The sequence below is a fragment of the Capricornis sumatraensis genome, chromosome 5 (assembly GCF_032405125.1).
Source record: "Capricornis sumatraensis isolate serow.1 chromosome 5, serow.2, whole genome shotgun sequence".
NCBI lineage: Eukaryota > Metazoa > Chordata > Mammalia > Artiodactyla > Bovidae > Capricornis > Capricornis sumatraensis.
Window position 1 is genome coordinate 90,636,502 of NC_091073.1, and position 25,693 is coordinate 90,662,194.

Sequence of the window (25,693 nt, forward strand, 5' to 3'; positions counted from 1 at the left end):
AAATCTCTAAAACCTCATCAAATCTCAGCCACAAACACATTTTTAGTTTGCTTAAGAAGCAAATTAATGATGCAAGAGTGTAGATCGGCATAAGGAAAGAATACTGAAAATATTTGAGAGCAAATCAAGGAGCATCTGTTTACAATGTGCTAATTCCAAACCATTCCTAACTTGTCTTCTTAGAAGGACATTAAAAACAAACAAAACATTTACAGACAATTGTCCCGGGGGAGGAACATCTTAATGGAGTCTGGTATTCACCTCAGGCTGAATCTCCAACAATCAAATGGAGGTAGAAGAGATCCGGAGAAAATGAACAACACATCAAAAGGGTGGACAAGGCCTCTGCTAGAAATTCAGAGCTCTTTAATTCAGAGTCAAGAGGTGAGAATTTTATAACTGTTCTTATATATTCATTAAAAAAAAGAGATATAAAAATTAGAGCCATTTACCAAAACAGGAATATGGGTGGAAGAAGAGTGTTTTTAAAGATTAAAAAAAAAAATAGTATATTTGTGAAATACATTTTTCTCTCTCCATCCCCACCCAAAAGTGTAGTCTAGGTCAAAACAAGTTCCAGTATATTAGATCAATGTACCCGTATCATCGGTTGCTAATGTGTAAAGCACACAACCATCAGAGTCCACTGCAAGCAGGGCCACCGTGCTTGCTCTGACCAATGAAACACCATTCTGGATAAACACTAATTAAGTAAGCAACCTATGAAGGAGGGAGCCTGAATTAGGATCTCTGATTGACACACTAGATTTCTTCAAATTTCTTATAATTTAAACATTTCATTTAGTCCAACCATCTACTCTGGTTTAATTTATGGAGTTTTGCTAAAATCAGGCCTGAATAAACAGACCTTGTTAGAATCAGTCAACTGTGGGATGATGGATAAAAACACAGGTCAAATGATACTGTCATTCTTTCCTTGAGAAGTGGACTCAAGCTATATCCAGTCAATTAGAAGAGCACCATTCTACATCAACAAAATAAGCCATAAGAACAATTATTCACCATGAGTGTAAGGCTGTGCCAGTTAGCAAAACCTAGGTAATGAGGCAAACAGCTGAGTAAGTCACATACATTCTTATTTCATGTAATCGTCCCAACAACCCTACAGCATTATAGATGAAGTCAAGAGATTTGTTCAAGGTCATATAAAAGGTAAGTAAGGAGCTGATACTGTAAACAATTCCACCTCCCTTTCACCCCAGCAGCTCTCTGACATGTTCTAAGAAGCTTGTTGACAAAATTCCATGCCAATCAATCTGGCTTTTGCAAATTGCTCTGGGAATCACTAATCCCTGCTGCCAACTAGCCACTCTATGGCTCTGAAGGCTTGTCAAAATGACTAAGCCTGTGTATTAGAACACTTCGTGCAAGACAGAAAGGCCTCAGGAGAATGAAGTATACCAACAAACAACGATCACTTAATTAAACCAGAAGAAAATACTACCAATTATCCACCCAAAATATAAGGAAAGCTGATTCATTTGAATAGACCCTGATGCTGGGAAAGATTGAGGGCAGGTGGAGAAGGGGACGACAGAGGATGAGATGGTTGGATGGCATCACCGACTCAATGGACATGGGTTTGGGTGGACTCTGGGAGTTGGTGATGGACAGGGAAGCCTGGAGTGCTGCGGTTCATGGGGTTGCAAAGAGTTGGACATGACTGAGCAACTGAACTGAACTGAGCTGAACCGGTCCATTCAATCCACTTTTAACTCAGTTATGGCCAAATGGCAAAGGAAAAAAATTTGCAACCCCAAAGGTCTCTTTGGTGTGTTAATTATTTCCAGTTGGAAACAGTCAAGGGAGAAAGATCCTGATCGTCCCCCTTTGCTGCCTGAAGAATTTATAGCGGGTCTATTCAGAAGGAGCTATTACCATAGATAATGATAGTATCAACCAGATGCTTCGATAGCCAGGAACCTACAAAAATCTGCCTGCTAAACTCCTCTAGGTATCCCATGGTCACTGCAAGGCCCAGAAAACATTTACCAAACATTTGCTCTTCTTTCTCCAAGGGAACTGCCCCCTCCTCCCCTTTGAAGTCCCAAACCACTACCCCTCATATTCCTTCTCTTTTGTCTTTAGCTGAAGATAGTATTTTATGTGAGAGTTTCCGCCATTTTGGCAAGTTACTCAGTTTTCCCGGGTCTCCCCCATGTAGACATGTTATTAAACTTCTGATTTTCTGCTAATCTGTTTCATGTTAATTTTAGACCAGCCAAAAGAAACTAAAAGGGTACAGGAAAATGTTTCCTCCCAGACGGCAATTTTAAATGAATCAACTGAGAATCAACAGACGATTCTAATATTCACGTGAACTGAGGCTTCTCAAGAAGACCAACGTGAAAAGAAGTCGAGGTCTAAAAAATTGATTTGAAGTACATTTAGGCCTTGTGATGGCTAATTTATGTGTCCACTCCACTGGGTGCCCAGACACTGTACTTGGTTAAACATTCTGGATGTGTCTGTGAGAATCTTACTGGATGAGATTAACATTAGAGTAAAGCAATTTGCCTTCCCCAAGTGAGTGAGCCTTGTTCAATCAGTTGGGAGTCCTGAAGAGAACAAAAAGGGCTGAGTAGAGCAGCATTCACCCTTTCTGCCTGTAGTCTTCAAGCTGGGATATTGATCTTCAGTTTCAGTTCAGTCACTCAGTTGTGGCCGACTCTTTGTTCCCCCATGGACCACAGCACGCCAGGCTTCCCTGTCCATCATCAACTCCTGGAGCTTGCCCAAACTCAGGTCCATCGAGTCGGTGATGCCATCCAACCATCTCATCCTTTGTTGTCCCCTTCTCCTAATGAGTCAGTTCTTTGCAGCAGGTGGCCAAAATACTGGAGTTTCAGCTTCAGCATCAGTCCTTTCAATGAATATTCAGGTCTTCACCTGCCTCCAGATTTGGACTGAAACTTATACCACTGAATTCTCCTGGCTCTCAGGCCTGTGGCCTCAGACTGGAACCGTATCACTGGCTTTCCTGGGTCTCCTGCCTGCCGACTACAGATCCTGCAACTTCTCAGCCTTCACAACTGCAAGCTGATTCCTTCTGATAGCTACTTATCTTTGGTAGGTATATACGTGTGCTTCCCAGGTGGTGCAGAGGTAAAGAATACACCTGCAAGTGCAGGAGACTCGAGTTCAGTTCCTGGGTCAGAAAGACGTCCTGGAGGAGGACATGGCAACCCAGTCCAGTATTCTTGCCTGGAGAATCCCATGGAAAGAGGAATTGGGTGGGTTACACTCCACAGGGTCTCAAAGAGTCAGACATGACTGAGCGATTGAGTACATACACACAAGGTAGATATTAACAGACAGGTAGATAGATAGACAGGTGGTCTCCTATTGGTTCTGTTTCTCTGGAGAACCCAAATCCCCTCAAGATCAGAATGTAGTAGATGAAATTTTCAGTCCCAGAGCAGTAAAAGAGAAAAAAAACTCAGTGCTGAAATCTAAAGAAGGCTACAGCTAAAAGTCACATGGGGACGTTATTCTTATATTATGTTTACAAATAAAAGTATAGGATTTAAAGAAAATTATTTGCAAAAAATACTTGCATTTATGTAAATAAAATAGAGCAAGTGCTGGCAATTTTCTATAAAAGGGCCAGAGGGTAAATGCTTTAGTTCTGTGGACCACAGTGTCAAAGTGAAAGTGTTAGTCCTTCAGTCAAGTCCGACTCTTTGCAACCCCATGGAACATTGCCCGCCAGGCTCCTCCGTTCTTGGGATTCTCCAGGCAAGAATACAGAGTGAGTTGCCATTCCCTTCTCCAGGGGATCTTCTGGACCCAGGGACTGAACCCGGGTCTCCCACATTGCAGGCAGATTCTTTACCAGCTGAGCCACCAGTGGACCACAGAGTCTCTGTCAAAGCTACTCTGCTCTGTGGTTATAGCTAGAGAGCAATTGTTCACAGTACTGAAACAAATGGGCCCAGTTGTGTTATAAAAAAAAAAAATTTTACTTACTAAAATTTTCACATTATAAGCTATTATTCTGCTTTTGCTTTTTTTCTTTTCAATCACTTAAAAATACAAAAGCCAATCTTGGCTTGTGACCCATTAGACCCATGAGTCATAATTTGCCACCTGAGGTAAAGGAATAAAAAATGAAATTGAAATTTAAAAAACTTTTAAAATAGAGGAATTAAAAACTTTCCTGACCATACTCAAATATGCCAACATTTCTTGCTGGACTACCTGCAGGATACAATTCCCATACGGCTTCTATGGGAACTCTGACCAGTACCAGTAGAGAAGTAGGACCGATCAAAAACTCTGAATTCTCTGCTCCATTCATGTTCACCACACATTTTCACAATCAACTGCTCTCCATATAAGAAGCACCTACTCAATGAGAAGCAACATCACAGATCCTCTTCAAAAGAAAGGAAGGCGTCTTTCCTTTCCTACAGATGAAGCTGTCCACCTACAGTAAAGACAGGAATAAATCTATAGACTCTGGAATGTTTTTCAAAGGATCCCAGGAGAAAAAAAAATGGAGAAAAATTAATCTCATTATATATCCTTTCATTAACTGTAAAAATGATGGTGAGGAGAGCTTAACTGCTTTGGTAAGTGTTTAAAAGTGATTGCTTTTGTGTGTGTGTGTGTGTGTGTGATGGACTTAAAAAGGGCGAAAGGATATAAGTAATTGTGTCTGATCAATTTTTAAAATTTAAAATATTTAGTTTAAAGGAACCTTTGCTTTAATAGAAAGCTGTCACTATATCAGGTGCAGACTGTTCTCAAGTACTCGTCTCATCCAGATGCCACTGTGCACACATCTTCACCAAGAGGGATACATTTTTGAAATAAAATGGAGAGGGTGAGAAGATTGCATTCACTTGAAAGAATCTTAACATTCAAAATACGTGAGTTGCTATCACTATAAGTACTGTGAACTTAACAGAATTTGTTTTTTTCTGTTAAGCAACAGAAAAAAACCCAATTACTATCTTGAAAGTATTTTAGTTCTCATAGGAGACTCTGATACAGAATCCTACAGAATGGATGTTTCTAAAATCTACCATTTTAACACACACATGTGTCAGACACCTAAGTGGAAGTATGACCTGAAAATGATTAAAGGGAAAATTTTAGATGTCTGCGTAACAACTGGAAAAGTATCCTAGGTTTTTAAATGATCAAACTAATCTTACTAGAAGGAAAAAGAAAAGAAAAAGGAGCTAAAAACAAAGTATCGGGGAAGGAAAGGAGGACATCTGTATAATTCTACAGTGCCAAGAATATATTCACTTTTTCCAAAGTCGACTGAGGAAAATGTAAGTGTATCCACTCTCGTGCAAAATGGCCTTCAAAAAGATGAGACTACAAAGCAACAGACCAAACACTTTAAAATAATAATTCAATAGATCCAATAAGTGAGTTTCTTTAGAAGGAAATGGTAATATTCTACTGAAAACCTCAAGAAGAGAGGGATACAAATGATCTAATCCTGGATTTGAAACTTTTCTGAACTAGCATCATATGGTTTTACTAAGAGCATCACATTGAAATTACATTAAAAAGAGGATTAGTATCTAACTGGGCCTCAGAAACAGAATTAAAAGCATACTATGGAAAAGCACAAATGACCGCAAAGAGCACCTCTCTCCCTGAAATATTCTGGGTGCACTCAGCTTTCCTCTGTAGTCCACCTACCATAAATTGCTATCCTTTGCTTTTATTTGATTCTCCTGGCAGTGCCTGGACAAAGTAGCACTTTAGAGATATTCCGTCTGATCTGCAGCAGCTGGATAAAACTCCATTCTTTTAAGAATGAGACAAGACAAACTATAACTGTCATCCTGTCTTGTCCCTCCAGTTAAAAGCCAGTTACAAGCAGCCGTGCTAACCATGCAACTGTCCTGCCTGTCCTGACTCAGCCCCAATAACGAGTGGAAGGAAGGAGAGGGAACCGAGCCTGCCAGACCACACACACCACCCTCTAAGAGCAAAACTGTTCACCCAACACCGAGAATTCCACAGGACAACTTCTTCCACCAACATGAATCAGCTAGAGACCTAAAGTTCTTTCCTCTTCAGATAGTTGAGATATTAGATATCTGAAATACTTCAGTTGATCAACAGGCATTTAACCATGTTTTCTGTAAATACTCCAACTGATTAGACACTAAGTGGACACGTATCCCCCTCCCCCCCACCCCAAATCTAAGCAGCTTTCCACAGATAAAAATATTCCATTTGCCAAAATGATGCCACTGAAGGAAGCACCATAGCAGGAGAGGCTGTCCTTCACTGAATTCTCATTGGTGAAGAAAGATTCGTTTTAACCTATTCTCTTCTTCAGGCCCCAATGTTCCACTGTGGTGTTTCTTTTGAAGTTGGTAGCCAGAATTCTGGTTCACTGTGACCCACTGAGAAATGGGCTTCCCTGGTAGCTCAGCTGGAAGAAAATCTGCCTACAGTGCAGGACACCCTGGTTTGATTCCTGGGTCAGGAAGATCCCCTGGAGAAGGGATAGGCTACCTTCTATACTGGAATACTCCAGTATTCTTGGGCTTCCCTGGTGGCTCAGATGTAAAGACTCCGCTTGCAATGCAGGAGACCTGGGTTCGATTCCTAGGATGGGAAGATCCCCTGGAAAAAGCTTACCTGGAGAATTCCATGGACAGAGGAGCCTGGCAGGATAGTCCATGGGGTTGTATAGAGTCAGACATGACTGAGAGACTTTCACTAAAAAATGGAGTATTTCTTGCCACATCAGTAACCAAGAATGTCTCAGTCACAGAGATTCCAGCCCTCCAATGTGAGTTCCTAAGCCCTTAAGGCATTCAGAAAAGAGAATACCTGTGATCTAGCAGCCATCAAACTATAGCCACTCCCTACACTGAGTCCCAAGAAAGCTCAAGATGTGGAAAACGCAGGATACTGGACCCAGATAGCTGAGATGCATATGAAAGGAATGATTTCAGTGAGCCCAGACTCTTGCAGTAAATTCCTTGAGTTATCTGGCTTCCTTTAATTAACAATAATCTTTTGCTGTTCAGACTACCTGTCCCTTTTTACGAAACTTCTATATAACCTGTCCCCCGCCTCTCCTCAGCAGAGCAGTTCTCACAGGGTCACTTGAGATGCTGTCTCCTGGGCTTAAAGTCCTAAAAATTCCACCAAGTAGAACACAACTCTCAACTTTTAGGCTGTGACTTTTTTTAAGTCAACACCAAACTTGGTGCTGACACCGATTACTACCACAATATCCTAAAACTACTCAGCACAGGTGGCTGGTGTATATGCATGTAACTGGCTAGCTGGCATCAGGGGTTATGAACTCTCTAACAGAAGAAAGGATGACAAAAAAGAACTCAAATGAGCAAGCCACACCAATGTCACTGTAGCATAAAGTACAAATTTTAATGGACTGCACAAAACGGAAATCACTAAAGTACATAGAAGCTTAGAAATAAGATTTCTGAACTGATCTGCAACACCCACACATAAAAGACTGGAAATGGGTATGCTGAAAATAACATGGGGCCAAACTAGAGTGCATTACACTCTGATACAGTTACACTGCATTTTAAAACAAAGACATCAGTGTAATCTTCATTACAAACACATGTCAAGTACAGGCATCGTATGTTAAACTCTATTATAAACACATTTTACAAAGTATAAGGTCTAAAGGACTGTTACATTATAATTCTTTTAGCCCACGGCTTCATATAACCCTTCACTGTAACAAGAGGGGCTTGTGGTGTCTCAGGAACCTAACATTCTACTTTCTGATTCTAAGATGCACACTATCTCCTTTCTTTTAACAAGTCTTAAGTCAGGATGAGGTTTACAACCACATTTCTTCCTCTTAGTAGTGTATAAAATAATGGCGTACCTTACAAACAGCGTAGATTCAATGAAATACCATATCTGGTTCTTTGAAACCCTAACTATAAAACAGCCCACATCATGCGCACACAGGCTTCCCTGGTGGCTCAGGAGTAAAGAATCCACCTGCCAATGCAGGAGACTTGAGTTCCATCCCTGGGTTGGGAAGATCCCCTGGAGAAGGAATGGGAACCCACTCCAGTATTCTTGCCTGGAGAATCCCCATGGACCAAGGAGCCTGGTGGGCTACAGTCCATGGGGTCACAGAGAGTCAGACACAACTTAGCAACTAAACAACAACATCATGGGCACCACAATTACTGGTGGGCTTTTTATTGGGTTGGTCAAAAAGTTCATCAAGGTTTTTCTGTAACATCTTACGAAAACGCCCAAATGAACTTTTTGGCCAACCCAATACATGGCAAATTCCTGAGCCCAGAATCTCTTGGAGAGAGGATTAAAACTCCTGCATGGTTAATAAACTCCCCAGGTGACCCTCAGCCAAGCTCAGATGTGAGAACTTCAGCCCAACAGTACATCAATCCAAACACACAGAGAAGTCTAGAGTAGGGCTGGGGAGGGAGTCAGATCTAGGCCAAAAAAGCCCAAAGGTAAAATTCACAAGGCAAGAATCTTCATTCTTTCCTTAACAATGGAAATCAGCTAGACTCTGGGCCTTGTCTCAGGTAAGAGTGAGAAAGAGAAGGGCAATGAATAAACCTGGAAACACTGTGAGGAACACTGTGAGCAAAGAGAACTCCTGTTTGCAATGCTTACAACAGAGTGTAAATTAAAATCATCCCAATATCTTCTTGAAGCTTTCCTCTCTACCAAATAAGAATTTTGCTTAAAAATTCATAATCCAACTGAAGAAATGAAGTGGGGATCAGATTTCTTTAACTAAGAGTACAAACATATCCCAAACAGAAAACAAGACAAAATGACATTCGTTCTGTCAGCTCCTGCAGAGTTCCACAATTGCTGACTAAATCGCTGTAATGTAACCTACTTTAATCTTACACTATACCATCCAAGAGGAGAAAGAGAGATGGACGAATGGATTGATAGACACAAAGGGAAGGAGGGAGGGAGAGATATGATCAGTAGCCAAAATAAAACTAAATACATTTTAACTATAAGTTAAACATAAGTAAAGAAGTGTCTAATTCACAAATCACTGCAAAAAGAGGCAAGAAAAAGGTACAAATTTCCATAGAGTATAACTGTCTTCATTTCCTATAATTCCAGTATTTTACACTGTATCAGATGGGATGTTACAGGTACCTATTCTGAATGTTTTAGAAGTCCCCTATATATTCCCGTCATTTATATAGTCTTTAACTTAGTCTTCAGAATTTCACTGTACCAGGGCAGACATAATTCTGTTAGTCAAATTATTTACGTGAAGAAATGGAGGAGAAAAGAGACTCCATCTGCCCAAGGGCCTGGAGACTGTGTCATTTCTATCACAAAATCAAGAAGGCAAGTTAGCAGCCATTCGCAAGGAACAGATAGGAAGACGCTTCTAGTGTAAAATTTCCTGAACCAATTAAAAATTCATTTTTTGTCAATCACGGGTCCTTCAAGACACATTTAATGATATCCTAACTGCAGATGGCACAGTGGTAAAGAATCCCCCTGCCAAAGCAGGAAACAACAGGAGACACAGGTTGGATCCTGGGTCGGGAAGATTCCTGGAGGAAGATATGGCAACCTACTCCAGTGTTCTTGCCTGGGAAATCCCATAAACAGAGGAGCTTAAAGGGCTACAGTCCATGAGGTCACAAAGAGTCAGACATGACTGAAGCAGCTTAGCAGAGCACAGCACATGGATAGCTGAGCAGTACATCTGATAACCATGATACCACCTAAACAAGCCATGCAGAACTCATGATGAAAACCAATTCAGACTCACAGCTACAAACATCCCCATAACTTTTTCTTACTAGCACACAAAAACTCACAAGGATCCATCAATGGATGCATACTAAACATAGTGTGGTATGTATCTATACGTGGAATATTACTCAGTCATAGAAAGGAACAAAATGCTGATACAGGTTACAACAGGGATGAACCTTTAAATCATAATGTGAAGTAAAAGAAGCTAGACACAAAGATCACCTATCTTATGACTCCATTTACATGGAATATTCAGAACAGATAAATCTGTAGAGAAAGCAGACGTGGTTGCCACAGGTTGGGGAACGGGGAGTAATTGCTTAATGAACATGAGGTTTCCTTTTGGGGTGACAAAAATGTAGAATTAAAAAGATGTGTTGGTGGGAATGCAAACTAGTGCAGCCACTATGGAGAACAGTGTGGAGATTCCTTAAAAAACTGGAAATAGAACTGCCATACGACCCAGCAATCCCACTGCTGGGCATACACACTGAGGAAACCAGAATTGAAAGAGACACGTGTACCCCAGTGTTCATCGCAGTACTATTTACAATAGCTAGGACATGGAAGCAACCTATATGTCCATCAGCAGATGAATGGATAGGAAAGCTGTAGTACATATACACAATGGAATATTACTCAGCTATTAAAAAGAATGCATTTGAATCAATTCTAAAGAGGTGGATGAAACTGGAGCCTATTATACAGAGTGAAGTCAGAAAGAAAAACACCAATACAGTATATTAACACACATTTATGGAATTTAGAAAGATGGTAATGATGACCCTATATGTGAGACAGCAAAAGAGACACAGATGTAAAGAACAGACTTTTGGACTCTGTGGGATACGGCGAGGGTGGGATGATTCGAGAGAATAGCATTGAAACATGTATATTACCATATGTGAAACAGATCGTCAGTCCAGGTTCGATGCATGAGACAGGGTGCTCAGGGCTGACCTGACATGGTGCACTGGGATGACCCTGAGGGATGGGATGGGGAGGGAGGTGGGAGGAGGGTTCAGGATGGGGAACACATGTATACCCATGGCTGATTCATGTCAATGTATGGTTAAGAACCACTACAATATTGTAATTAGCCTCCAATTAAATAAATTATTTTTAAAAAAGATGTGATGACCTCTCAATGCTATGAACGCACTAAATGTCACGGAACTGTACACTTGAAAATAGTGAGTTTTATGTTGCGTAGATTAATTTTTAAAGGCAACTGAAAAACTCACCAGAGTGAAGCTAGAAAAATAAAGAACAGATGAAAATTAATTAGATTAGAAATAAGGGAGATATAAGTAATAAAAACAGCTTGCATCAAATGAACAGGCCAGTGAAGAAGACAATGGAAGAATACTGATGGGGTGAAACTGTGGAAACTCAGAGGTAGTGGAACATAATTTTCTCCCCTGAGAAAATATCAGCTGACTCTATTTTAAGAGCAGAATAAAATTCACAAAACCTTTTCAAGTTTAAAGGGCTTGGGAGTCATGTGCAATCACCCCAATCAGATTAAGGAAATTAGGCAAAATATGATATTAAATAAGTTGATCAATGCCCTCTATTGGGCAATGAACTAATTGCAGAATTACTGCTTAAGATCCCAATTTTCTGATCCCAAGTTCAGGAACTCTTCTGGACTAAGTTTAAGACAAATGTTTGCTATTTACTAAATTCTCAGCTAGATGCATTTCTGCGATACATAAGACCAAAATCTCTTACTTCTTAGGTCTTGGACCTTTCAGCTTTGAGAAAGGAGTTATAAAAGTAAGGAGTCGGGGGTGGGGGAAGGCTCACTACCTCAGAGAGAGTACAGTAGCTTTGAGAGCCAAGGCTGCCTTATGGTATCCATGTTACCTATAATTACCAGCAGGCACAAATAAGTACTCTGGTATGTCTAATTATGAATATACAAGTTTTCAAATACTGAGGCTGACCATTTAAGACTTAAAATATGTGGTTAAATAAAAGTTAAGACTCTTCTGATGCCCCACAAGGACTACATATCACCATTCAACAACAATCTCTTTATCCTCTGACATTCTCTCCAATGATCTTTTCCTTTTGAAGGTATCTTCTTTAATTACAAAAAGATTTAGTTACTTAGTAATTATTTTTAAAATTGTAACAGCTATTAAGTTTATTTAAAACGTCACTTTAACCTAGTGGCCCTCAGTCTTACTTTGACTCCCTTTTAAACAGAAGATCCCTCCACTGGGGTCTTGGGGAGGAACCTGACCTGTGTCCTTTTTTGAAGTCTCATTTATAGGTGATTCTGAGAGATTCCCTGGGAGAGTATCACTGCATCAAACTCTTTATTTCTTGCTATCAAGAAAAATGAGTTTAGATAACATTACACAGACTAAAGCTTCTCACACCTGTATAAAGTGGGGGGCGGGGGCGGCAGAAACGCTGTGATTTAATTAGTAAACTGCCACAGAACTTGAGACTGGCAGCCTTTAAAAAGAGGTATAGTTAATGATATGGATATGACCACAACCAGATGCTGATTCTGCCAATTTCTTGCTGGTGTTAGTAACTTGAATTTTCTAAGTTAAATGGAGATCCCGTTGTACTCAATAATGCACTGCATGAATAACATTAAGGTCTCCCCAAAACCTATAAAATTTGACAGGATATCACTAGCCCTGAAAGGTAGTTAAGAGTTCAAGGGGTCTGGGATCTCCTGCTAGTCTCTATCTTTTTGAACCTAACCTCTAGGGGAGTTCATATTTTCTCAGTAAAATTGGGAAAATACACAAACGGACCTACTCTATGGGTCGTTAAGAAATCAATGTGCATCTGAAAGCAGCTGGCACAGCGCCTCGTAAGCAACTGTATTCATATTCTTTTTGGTCAAATAGAAAGAAACAAAGAAAAGGTTCTGTGAATTAAACAGTTTTGTATGATAAGAAAATTTTTTTAAAAATGCAGAGAGTGATGAAAACAAAAAAATTTCAGCTGGAGATTGTCAGTCCATCACTCATTATTTAAGATCTAGGGTCACAAATTGTAACATATTGTAGAAACTGTGAGCTTAGCGGCAAACAAGTGGGAAAAAAAGAAAAGAAAAAAGAATAGTACGTCCATCCGTGATACTGAATACCAATGGGCTGGATAGGTTTAAAAAATAAAAAGTACCTCCAGCTCAGAAGACACTAAAACTTTACAACTGAGCCAAGATCGCCCTCCACAGAGTTCTAACGCAACATCCAACTCCATCCCCGCCCCTTTAGAGCACTCGGCCCGCATTTCCGACCCGAGCTGGAGACCGAGCGCTGGACGCGCGCCCCAGGTGCCAGCCCCAGGCCGGGGCGCCAGGTGCAGGCGCCGCCCCGCCCTCCGCCGAGCCCGGAGACTGGCCGCCCGGCTGGGGATGCCCGCGCGGGGCCGGCGGCCTGGACCCCCGGCCCGCCACGCTCCGGTGCCCCGCTCCTGTCGCGCCCTGCCCCCGGCGGGACGCGCGCCGACCACCCGGGCACGCCCCGGGCCGGCGATCGCGGCGGGAGGGGAGGATGAAGGTGAAGGTGGGTGCCCGGCTCCCCCCAGCCTCCCTCCAGACTCCCTGCCTTCGGCCGCGGCTCGGTCCGCCTCCCGGTCCGTCTCACCAGCCTCCAGCCCGCCTCTCCGCCGCGCGCGCCCGCTTTCCGGGCTCCCTGCGGTCAGTCTTGCAGAAGGCCGACAGGAGCCGCCGCCGCCGCCTCCCGTTCGCTCCTCCGCTTCCTCCCGGGTTCCTCCGGCTTCCCCTCACCCCTGCGAGTGGCCAGGAGGAAGCCAGCTCGCCGCTGGGCCGCCTCCCCCGCTTCCCCGGCGCAACCAATGGGCCCCCGCCGCCGGCAAGCCGCGCCCGCCCCCTGGCGGTGGAGGACTGAGCCGGCGCCGTGCAGGCCTGAGGAAGGGCCGGATAGCCAAGGGAGGGCTCTGCGGCCCCGCCCCCTGTCCGCGCCGGGCTGTCTGGAACTGCCACGTGGGATAGGAGGGGGCGGCGGCCGTCTGCACCCCAGGACAGGGCAGAAGTGTCACGGCCTCTCCCCGCGCTCCCTCGTCCGCCACCCTCTGCCTTCAGTCACACTTCCATAATCTCCGCCTTAAAGGAAGAAATTTTAAAATAATCAGTCCCATTTTAGAGCTCCATATTCGAGATGATCATTATATCCTCCTGACTCCTTCTAAACTAGCTCACCTATGGCAAAGATACTACCTGACTGAGCAGTAGAACGCTGGTAACCTTAAATGTTGGACTCAAGGAGAAAGGCAGTTCTTGTATTTTGCACCTCACTTTCTTTTTTTCTTTTGCTTTTTTAATTTAAATTTATTTATTTTGATTGGAGGCTAGTTACTTTACAATATTGTATTGGTTTTGCCGTACATCAACATGAATCCGCCACGGGTGTACACATGTTCCCAATCCTGAACCCCCCTCTCACCTCCCTCCTCATACCATCCCGCTGGGTCATCCCAGTGCACCAGCCCCAAGCATCCTGTAATGTATTTAGCAACATAACAGAAATGTTTTTCTCCTGTACACACCTTTTCACACGATCATGTGTTAACTGGGAGATCAAACCAAAAGCTGCAAATGCAAAATTGTTTCATAATTCTGATCCACATTCCAAAATAATTAATAGCTATAATTCTTATTAGCAATATTAGGTAGAATATCAAGACAATACATGGTTGTAGAAATTAAATTGCATTAAAGAAATAATAGGGTTTAATCATAGTATTCTACCAAGTCAACATACCTGGAAAAATAGAAAATACAGAACTTAAATAATAACTATGAATTTGGAAGTTTGTGTTCCACGATAGGATAAAGAAGCAATAAATGCATTCTGAGAGCCTTCTTTGCTTGCACCTTGCTGGGCATTTGGGAATGTGTTCCCATTTAATGTTCACAACTCAGACTGAAGTCGATAATAGCTGTGTTTTGCTTTAACTGATAAAAAAACCAAGACTCCAAAGTTGAGTTTAAATCACTTGTTTGAAAATATAAGGGAGTACGTTGTGAAGTTGGAATTCTAGCCTGGTCCATCTAGCTTCAAACAAATATGGCACTTCGTTTCTTATGATACAAAAATACAACATGTTACACACCTTCCCTTGATCCCTAGGTCCCACTGAGAGAAGTTCAGTTCAGTTCAGTCGCTCAGTCGTGTCTGACTATTTGCAACCCCATGAACCGCAGCACGCCAGGCCTCCCTGTCCATCACCAACTCCCGGAGTCCACCCAAACCCATGTCCATCATGTGGGTGATGCCATCCAACCACTCCATCCTCTGTCGCCCCCTTCTCCTCCTGCCCTCAGTCTTTCCCAGCATCAGGGTCTTTTCAAATGAGTCAGCTCTCCACATCAGGTGGCCAAAGAGAGAATTTAGAAGACTCTTGATTAGAGAGGTCAGGCCACATTTGTGAAAAGAAACTTTTTGCTCCATAATCAAATTTGCCTGTATGGAAAGAACATATGGCATAGTATTATAGCACTACACTTGAAACAATTTCTGGGTTGAACATGTGCTGAATAACCAATGACCATAATATATAGCTTCAAACCCTTCAGTAGGTAATGAAATTAGTAATAGTGGGTCACAATCGACATTTTGTTATTGATTCACTGAAATAGAATAGAACAAAAAAATCAGAGTTCCTAGCACAACTTGAAAATACATACTGTTTCATGAAATATTTGTACAATATAAAGTGCAGTTGAGTGGATTACAGCATCCTGGGCTACAGTGTAAATTATATCTTTTCATACTGGATTGCATTATTTAAAAGTTGGTAAATCATTTTTTTAGCACAGCTGTTAGTCAGCTTTTTTTTTTTTTTACCTACTGTTTTACTTGGCAAGAGGCAGGAAAGCAGGAAAAATAGTCAGGATTAACAATAAAGTTAATAAGACTACAGAAAACTGCAGCTCTGAGAGGCTTAATCCAAATAAACGTTTCTATGTTACATTATAATAATAGGTAATGATAATTCACATTTTTATGATGATTTTTATTTTTAAAGCCAATGTTTATTATGTATTTGCTGTGTTCCAGGCTCTTTCCTAAACTTTTTATATATATTTATGCATTTAATCCTCACAATAATCCTATTATACCTAAATCCTAAATACCAAGGAGAAAAGTGCATAACAGAAAGGGAAAGTTGTCCAGGATTCTGTGTTCATATGTGGCAGGGCCAAGATTCAAACCCCTATGCCCAAAATTTCAAGCCTCAAAACTCACCCTTGCCTATACTTGGAAAAGAAAATTCATTCCCTCTTCAATGGCTGCAAGTTTTTACATAAAACTGTAGTTTATACTGTACAATTTCCCACATAAGAATTACATAATATTGCTAAAGGTTAAGCTTGATGCAAAGCCTCAGAATATTAATTGGGCCCATTCTCAAGCAGAATATTTCATTTGGCATCACTTATCTGTATATACGGGCTTCCCAGGTGGCTCAGTGGTGAAGATTCAGCCTGCCAATGAAGGAATTGCAGGTTCTATCCCTGGATCGGGAAGATCCCTGGAGAAGGAAATGACAACCTACTCCTTTATTCTTGCCTGGAAAATCCCATGAACAGAGGAGCCTGACGGGCTACAGTCCATGGGGCCACAAAAAGAGTCAAACACAAGTTAGTAACTAAACAACAATGATCTGTATACGGAGTAGAGATTGCCTGCAAATATAGCAACCAATGCTTGCTCCCATTTCTGTTAATTCCTGACACATTTACCACCAAGACGTAGAGTCTGTGTCCCTCCTCTGGAAACTGGGCTGGCCTGGGACTTGTTTTAACCCAGAGAATGCAGCTGAAGTGATGCTGGGTAACTTCCCAGACTACTGAGTGGGAAGGAACTCCATAGAGAGAAAGAGAGGCCTGGTTAGGCCCAAACCATCCAACCACTCAGCTGAGTCAGCAGATGACTGAAGTCATCTGCATGGTCCAGCCCGAGTGGAGTTCCTCGCTGAGTACACCAGGAGTGACCCCAAACAGCAACATGTGGGAACCACCCCATCCAAACCAGCCAGCCCACACAATCTTGAGAAATCACTGTTTGTTGCTGTTATCAGTTGCTAAGTTCCATGGTAGGTTTCTTTTCTTTCTTTTTTTTTAATGTAGTAATAGGTCACTAAAACATGGAGGGAAAGGTTTGTAACAAAAAACAAACAAACAACAATTAAAAATAAACACATACATAAATACAAGCTGACTAGTCCTAGGAGTGGGATTACATTAAAATATTAGAGCATGCTTATATTGGACTGCCATCCCCAAACTTGTAGAGGGATAGCCAGAAACTCTACAAGCTTTTAAAGAATATCATGGGTGGGGGGAAAAACACAGAGGTAGAATAATAAAAACAAAAAATAATAAAAAGTGTCAAATGCGATACCTATACACTGAGTTAAATACCACACTCTGCTGCAGCTGCTAAGTCACTTCAGTCGTGTCCGACTCTGTGCGACCCCATACATGGCAGCCCACCAGGCTCCGCCGTCCCAGGGATTCTCCAGGCAAGAACACTGGAGTGGGTTCCCATTTCCTTCTCCAGAGCATGAAAGTGAAAAGTGAAAGTGAAGTCACTCAGTCGTGTCTGACCCTCAGAGACCCCATGGACTGCAGCCTTCCCTCCTCCATCCATAGCATTTTCCAGGCAAGAGTACTGGAGTGGGGTGCCATTGCCTTCTCCGAAATACCACGCTCAGGTGTGGCTTAAAAAGTGTTGTTCAGAATAGTCACAAAAATGTGCATTTAGAACTCTCAAACTGAGCTTCCCTGGTGGCTCAGTGGTAAAGAATCCACCTGCCAACGCAGGAGAAACAGGTCAAGGAGGATCCCACATGGCAGTTGTTGCTGTTGTTAGTCACAAACACACATACTGAGCCCGTGCTCTAGAGACCAGAAACTGCAACTATTGAGCCCACGTGTCACAGCTACTCAATCCTGAGTGCCCTAGAGCCCATGCTGTGCAACAAGAGAAGCTAGCCGAGAAGCCCACGCACCTCAACTAAGAGTAGCCCCCACTTGCTGCAGCTGGAGAAAAGTGCACACAGGACAGCCATACATAAATACATAATAAAAAAAGAAAAAAGACCCAAGCCTCTCAAACTTCCTCCAGCCTATAGGTAAAAGCCACAAGATACGAGTGTCACTCCTCTCATCCCACCAACTCCCTTCCTGGTGAGTGGGACCGGTCATGAGCCAAGTTTACTCCTAGGTGTCTCTTTAAAGAAGCCAAATTTCCCGACTTCTCTTTTTCACAGCCTGTGTTGGCCTAGTGAGTGAGATGGACTTTTGCCTAAATGCCTCACCCTAAACTCCCCTCCTTTCCTTTCCTTAGATACATTTACCCTTTTGAGCGTTTTTAAGTGTACAGTCTGGTGATTTAAGTACATTCACATTGTTGTGTAATCAGCACAGTCTTCCACCTCCAGAACGCTTTTCATCTTGAAAACCTGAAAGTCTGTACCCATTGAGCAATAACTCCACATCCTCCCTCCTATCTCTGTCTGGTCCATTGCAACTCTTCTGCATTCTGTTTCTATGAGTGTGATTACTTTAAAACCTTATATAAGGAAAATAGTATCATTTTAAAAGCTGGCATGCCTACAGATTTTGTGACACTGCACTTGGTACATAGGGCTTCCCTGGTGGCTCAGATGGTAAACAATCTGCCTACAATGCAGGAGATCCAGGTTTGATTCCTGGATCAGAAGATCCCCTGGAGAAGGAAATGGCTACCCACTCCAGTATTCTTGCTTGGAGAATCCCATGGACAGAGAAGCCTGGCGGACTGTCTTCATTTTGTGTAGACAATGTACATTTGATACATAAGAAACACCATCTATACAAAATGAGTGGTTTAATTTACCATGAAACATATGTAAAATACAATGCAATCATTATAACAAATGTATGTTTACATAAAGGACTCCAGTTTTCCATCTATTACTACTTTTCTAGCAACATGTAAGAAAATTACAGATACCACAAAAAATTGAATTTTCAATTGATGTCTTTATTCTACTCCCTAGGAAGTTCTGGTTTGAACTAGATCTTTTAATAGATCTTTCAGTGTGGGAAAATTTGGCACTTTTGTCTCAGTTATAAATCATGTTAAATAATATACTGAATATGGCAACCCACATCTAAAATATGTGATGGACTCATGACTGCCAAGAAAACTTCTTACCCTGAAAGTATGTACAAGTGTATATTATAAACAATTATTAAGATTATTAGTGGTTCTTCAGAAAAATAGCTTGTTATTCTGTCTTATAAAGTATTACCAGCTAGAAAAATTTCTGAGTCAGCATCATAATCTAAAAACTACTTTTTTAAAGTCTAATATGGCAAGGTTACCTATTTGTAATGCCAAGCAAAAATACAGAAGCCAGAAATCAACTTAAACGCATACACACACACACACATATACACACTCCCAACATATCTTACATGAACATGATACACATGTCTAAGATATTTTTAAAATATATTAATCAGACAATGGAAAAATGTGACTGCACTTCTAACATTCATATAATTCTAAGTAAATTAATGAATAATCCTCACATTAAGTCATCTAAAAACACTTCTAAGTCTCATTAAAAAAAAAAAAAAAATGTCCGCCAGAAAAATCCTCTGAGAAGAAGGAACTAAATTAATACCGAGCAAATTTTATATTTTCCTAAAGCTGAAACTCCAGTACTTTGGCCACCTCATGAGAAGAGTTGACTCATTGGAAAAGACTCTGATGCTGGGAGGGATTGGGGGGCAGGAGGAGAAGGGGACGACAGAGGATGAGATGGCTGGATGGCATCACGGACTTGATGGACATGAGTTTGAGTGAACTCTGGGAGTTGGTGATGGGCAGGGAGGCCTGGCGTGCTGCTATTCATGAGGTCGCAAAGAGTCGGACATGACTGAGCGAATGAACTGAACTGAACTGAACTGAAAGCATAATTGCTTCAGTCTGTAACTTCAATCTTTGATTAAGAACCAAATACAAAAATCCTTTAGTCCAAGCATGAAAGGATTCACTGTGACTATGGTATTGTTATTAAGCACTAAGATCTCTAGTTACATTAAACTGAAATGCATTGTTTGCTCTGAGTTGAGCCAAACCACAGGAATATGGGTAACAAAATATCAACCAATGGTTAGTATTGCATTAAGACCTGTTCTCTAGTGGATTTAGTGGTCACTAAAGATAATTCAGTAACACTCCAGGAGGCCAAAAATCCCATGTAACTACAGGATGTCTACAAACATACAAGTAGCAAACCAAGCAGAATAAAATGAAACAATACCTACTCCATGCATTGTTGCCATTTTTGTGTGTTCTTTTTGTAGAGGACTCCAAAAGATGAGAGTCTTCATCTTTTGAGATGTTTAGGGAGCATCACCGACTCAGTGAACATGAATTTGAGCAAACTCTGGGAGATAGAGAAGGACAGGGAAGCCTGACATGTTACAGTCCATGGGGTCGCAAAGAGTCAGATGTAACTTAGCAACTGAATGACAACACATGCTCTCTTAAATTCGTTGAACCTTTTCCCTAACGTGTACTAATTTCAACATCACCTGTCCAAAGAAAAAGTTAGAAACATTAGAATCCCAGACGATGCCACTGACTTCCAAATCCTCCAGCCTGTGTGATCTGTGCAAGGCTGTATGTGCCAGATGTCTTTCCTTGGCACACCTGTGACACAGATAGGGAAGGGAATCTATCTACTTACCCAAATGAGCATGATACAAGTTCATGAACTTGATATAATTTTAGGTCATTTTCTATTGCAATTTCTTCAGTCTCGACCCCCTACCGCCCTCCCCACCCCGCCCAAATTTGTTACATCTGAGCTATTCTGAACTTGTATCCTGGTTAAGTATCAAAGGACATTTATGAGTCCCTAACCTCTTCATTTCTTGCATTTTTATTTTGAAATGTTTCTTGTAGAATTGCTGCAGCCTCAATGAGGTTTGGTACATATTTTCAAGTGTAATTTATTTACCCAGAGAAGTTCTGCTCAAATATAGCATCTGGTATTTTGTAGAGTTCTATCCAATAGTCAAAATTTCCATCTCTGTTCATGAAGCAAAAGCCAGGGAAATTGCTCACTTCACTTTCAAAAGGACAGGAGTCAGGGATTAAACCTTCAGTTTCTATCAGTTCAGTTCAGTTCACTCGCTCAGTCATGTCCGACTCTTTGCAACCTCATGGACTGCAGCACGCCAGGCTTCCTTGTCCGTCACCAACTCCTGGAGCTTACTCAAACTCATGTCCATTGAGTCAGTGATGCCATCCAACCATCTCATCCTCTGTCATCCCCTTCTCTTCCTGCCTTCAATCTTTCCCAGTATCAGGATCTTTTCCAAGGAGTCAGTTCTTCACATCAGGTGGCCAAAGTTTTGGAGTTTCAGCTTCAGCATCAGTCCTTCCAATGAATATTCATGACTGATTTTCTTAGGATCTAGTCTCTGTAGACTCCAAAATAATATCACCTTCTTAAATTCCCTTTCTCTTCTGTACCTCCAGGACACCCCTCCCTGACCCCATCATTGAGATGGGAATGTTGGGTTGGATTTGAAGTCAGACAGATGAATTTATCAATAGTTGCTGACTCTGTCTGTCACTAGCTGCTAAGTGACCTTAGGCAAGTTGCTTCCTCTGTCCAAGCCAGTTTCCACCCCATAAATGAAAACAATAACAATTCCCTGACAAAGTTTGCATTTTTTTTCTTTAGTAGTGGAAAATATTTAGTATGGTTTTTAGCATAGGCGATAAAACTCATTTGCTATATATGGTCTCAGAGAATTCTTAAATGCCCCACTGTCCCACTTATCTGACTGCAAAACTTTGAGGAGATATGCTTTTCAGTTCCCAGGGCTTCCCAGGTACCGCTAATGCAGGAGGCATAAGAGATGCATGTTCGATTCCTGGGTTGGGAAGATCCCCTGGAGAAGGACATGGCAACCCACTCTAGTTTGCTTGCCTGGACAATCCGATGGACAGAGGAGCCTGGCAGGCTACAGCCCATAGGGTCGCACAGAGTCAGACACGACTGAAGTGATTTAGCACGCAGCATATGCGCTTATCAGTTCAGACTGCCAGTTGTCCTGGAACTTTGCATGGCCTTACTTTGGTTCTCCCTGAAACTCTTGGGACCCATCTTTGCAAGCCTCTGTTGTTATTTTTTGTTCTACTGCTTCACGTACAGCTTTTCTGACTCATAGGAGATGACACCTTGTGTCTCCTCACCCCCTTGCCACTATTCAACCCAGCAGAACTGTCATCTCTCCATCACCAATGATAGACCTAAGTAGTCAAGCTTATCACAAGTCTATTTACCTTCTTTCAGGAATCCAGAAGCCACATGGCTTATCATTAACTGTCTGTACCTCTATCTTAACCTAAAGTACTTATTCTCTCAAATCCTTAATTCATCTGCCAATTTTTTTCTCTCATTCTTTATTGGAGACATAACTTTAACTTATTTCTTATGTAATCACTATTGTACCTGTTCTGCAGTCTTGTCTGTTTTTGTTTTGTTTTGTTTTACTTTTTGGCCACACCTGGCAGCATATGGGATCTTAGTTTCATTAACTAGGGATCGAACCCACACCCCTTGCCTTGCAAGGCAGAATCTTAATCTCTGGATCAGGGAAGTCTCTGTTTTTTGTTTTGTTTTGATGGAAGAAATTTTTACATATTGAGGTATAAGGAAGTCATTCTGGCTTATACAGGTGTTGTCTTGAACTTTATGCTGCCTAGAATAGACTGTCTTTTGTTCTGTTGAACATGTATTGCTCATCTACTGTAACCATTAAACAAAAGAATGTATTTAAAAATCAAAATAGAATAACTGCAATTCAGGCATTCAAAATGGAGCCAGGTGCCCATTGTGGATGTGAGTTCAGCCATGTTACTACATCACTGAGAACTTGAATTTTCCAAACTGTATCAAGGACATCATCAGCTGTTCTCAAAATTATATCTGCCAACAGCTGCCAGCTGCAACCTTAAGGTCTCAAGGTTTCCCTGTGTAACCACACAACTGTCTCAGACCCCAACCAATCCTTACTTAATAAGCACTCCTTGCCAGCTCCAATGATAACTCTTGTAAGTAACTATAACCTTGTGATTTTTGCCTTTACAACTCTCCCTGCTCCCCAATTTGCAGTCTGATGGAACACAATTAAAGTGCTTCTTGAATCTGTATCTCCTGGGTGATAGCTCTCAGTTTGGCTAGAATGAAATACTTTTCTATTCTCATTATAGATTATTTACTGATTATTTCCATCCATAGTTTGTTCATTTGTTTGTTGTTGTTAAGTTCTATCATATCTCTCTGAAAACCTCTCATACGAAGTGGGTCATTTTCCCTACCAAAGGGCTTAGCATATAATCCATTTCAGAGGCTTCTCATTGGGAATTTTAGTGCATTTCCCAAAGCAAGAATTGAATATACCCAGTATCAAAATAATGACAAGCAAACAAAATATTTCCCCAAATATTTTACTGAGTCTCAGAATTAATTTGCTGTACAGGATAACTTTAAGTCTTCTGAGAGATTTTGAATAACTTTTACTTTCAAGAAGATACACACTGCCTGGCAAACACTAACCTATTATCTACTGCTATAATTTTATTGTTTCAAGAATGTTATATAAATGGAATCATATGGTATCTAACCTTTTGGAACTGGCTTTTTCACTCAGCTTAGTGCCCTTGAGATTCATCAATTTGTTATCCTTAAGGATAGGTGGATGGCATCACCGACTCAATGGACATGAATTTGAGCAAGCTCCAGGAGTTGGTGATGGACGGGGAAGTCTGGTGTGCTGCAGTCCTTGGGGTCGCAAAGAGATGGACACAACTGAGCGACTGAACTAACTAAGGATAGGATAGGTGGAGGCAGAGACATAGGGAGGGCAGTGTGGTTAAAAAAGGGCAGTCTGAGGAATCCTTGTGGCAGAAGACTTTTGTTTCTTGACTGGGGTGTTGGATACATGAACCAACACAGAGGATCAAATTACATAAACTAAATACACATACAAGGACGTATCATTAAAATCAGGGAAATCCAAATAAGATCAGGTATCCACACTGATACCCTGGTTTTGACATTGCACTAAGATTTTGTAAGATGTTACCATTTGATTTTACCAACTGGGAAAAGGGTACACTGGATCTCTCTTATTTCTTACTACTACATGTGAATCTAAAATGATCTCAAAATAAAAGGTTTTAAAATACACATGAGTCATTTAGACAGCATTCTTGAAAAAATCATGTAATTTGAATGTCAGTTTTTGAAAAAGCTGGAAGAATTTTGCACCTGTCGTTTTAAAGATTTCAAGTAGTACACATTATGTGAAGTGCCTAGGGCAATTTTATCTTTAGCTTCTGAGATAAAAATGGTTCTACTATTATACACAGACATCATGGAGACTAATTCTACAAAGATCCCAAGGGAAAGATGGACATGTTAGTTTCCTAGGGCTGCCCATAACGAATGACCAAAACCTAGGTGGTTTAACAGCAGAAATTGATTATCTCACAGTTCCAGAGGCTGGAATTCAGAAATCAGGGCCGACAGGGTTGAAATCACTCTGGAGGATCTAGGGGAGAATTCCTTTCTTCTTCCAGCTTCTAGTGGCTTCCGGTATTCCTTCCAGCTCTAGTGGCTTCCGGTATTCCTTCCAGCTCTAGTGGCTTCCGGTATTCCTTCCAGCTCTAGTGGCTTCCGGTATTCCTTCCAGCTTCTAGTGGCTTCCGGTATTCCTTCCAGCTCTAGTGGCTTCCGGTATTCCTTCCAGCTTCTAGTGGCTTCCGGTATTCCTTCCAGCTCTAGTGGCTTCCGGTATTCCTTTCAGCTCTAGTGGTTTCCGGTATTCCTTGGCTTGTGAATGTATCACCCTAATCAATGTGTCTGTCTTCACCTGTCCCTTTCCTTTTCTCTCTGTGTTTTCTCTTCTGTGTCTTATAAGGATAATTGTCTTTGTGTTTAGGGCCAAATAATGCAGTATGCTCTTATCTCAAGATCCCTAATTTATTAGGTTGGTGCAAAAGTAATTGTAGTTGGTACAAAAGTCAACCACAATTATGTTTGTACCACAATTATGTTTGTACCTCAATTACTATTGCTTTTGCACCAATCTAATAAGACATTTACAAAGGAACTTTTTCCAGACTTTTCCCAAATAAGTCACCTTCACAAGTGCAGGGGTTGGTTGGGATGTGGATATATCTTTCAGGGGGGCACCATTTAACCGATGAGCAATAGTTAACTTATCCATTCATTCTTATTCTTTTAAGAATATTCCTTGAGCTCCTAAATAGGAATATAACATTATCCCAGGGAAGATGATCCATGTACCATGGTATCTATGAATAGCTTGTAGTCACATTATAGGGAAAACACTTGCCAAAGCTTAACGACAGTAGCTATAAGAAGTGCGTAAATACAAGTGAGAAGAGGAGTCAAGTACAAGAAATTCAAGAAAGCTAGTCCACTGTAAACTGGCATTAGGTAGATTTCTCATGAGCTATGTGAAATAAATAAAAATAGCTTAAGTGAGTGAAAGTCATTCAGTCGTGCCCGACTCTTTGCAACCCCATGAACTATACAGTCCGTGGAATTCTCCAGGCCAGAATACTGGAATGGGTAGCCTTTCTCTTCTCCAGGGGATTTTCCCAATGCAAGGATTGAACCTAGGTCTCCTGCATTTCAGGTGAATTCTTTACCAGCTGAACCACAAGGGAAGCCCAAGAATACTGGAGTGGGTAGCTTTTCCCTTCTCCAGGGGATCTTCCTGACCCAGGAATTTAACCAGGGTCTCCTGCATTGCAGGTGAATTCTTTACCAACTGAGCTATCAGAGAAGCCCAAATAGCTTAAACTGGGCCTTA

The 25,693-nt window shown here is 41.4% G+C and overlaps 1 protein-coding gene across 1 annotated transcript in view; it reads right to left on the minus strand.

Annotated features, from left to right (window-relative positions):
* FAM3C (FAM3 metabolism regulating signaling molecule C) overlaps window positions 1-13,519 on the minus strand; it is a 53,461-nt gene extending 39,942 nt beyond the window's left edge. Inside the window, exon 1 of the mRNA XM_068972636.1 lies at window positions 13,392-13,519. The gene's annotated coding sequence lies outside the window, so the exon portion shown is untranslated. The remainder of the gene's footprint in view (window positions 1-13,391) is intronic.
* Window positions 13,520-25,693: the final 12,174 nt, after the last annotated feature.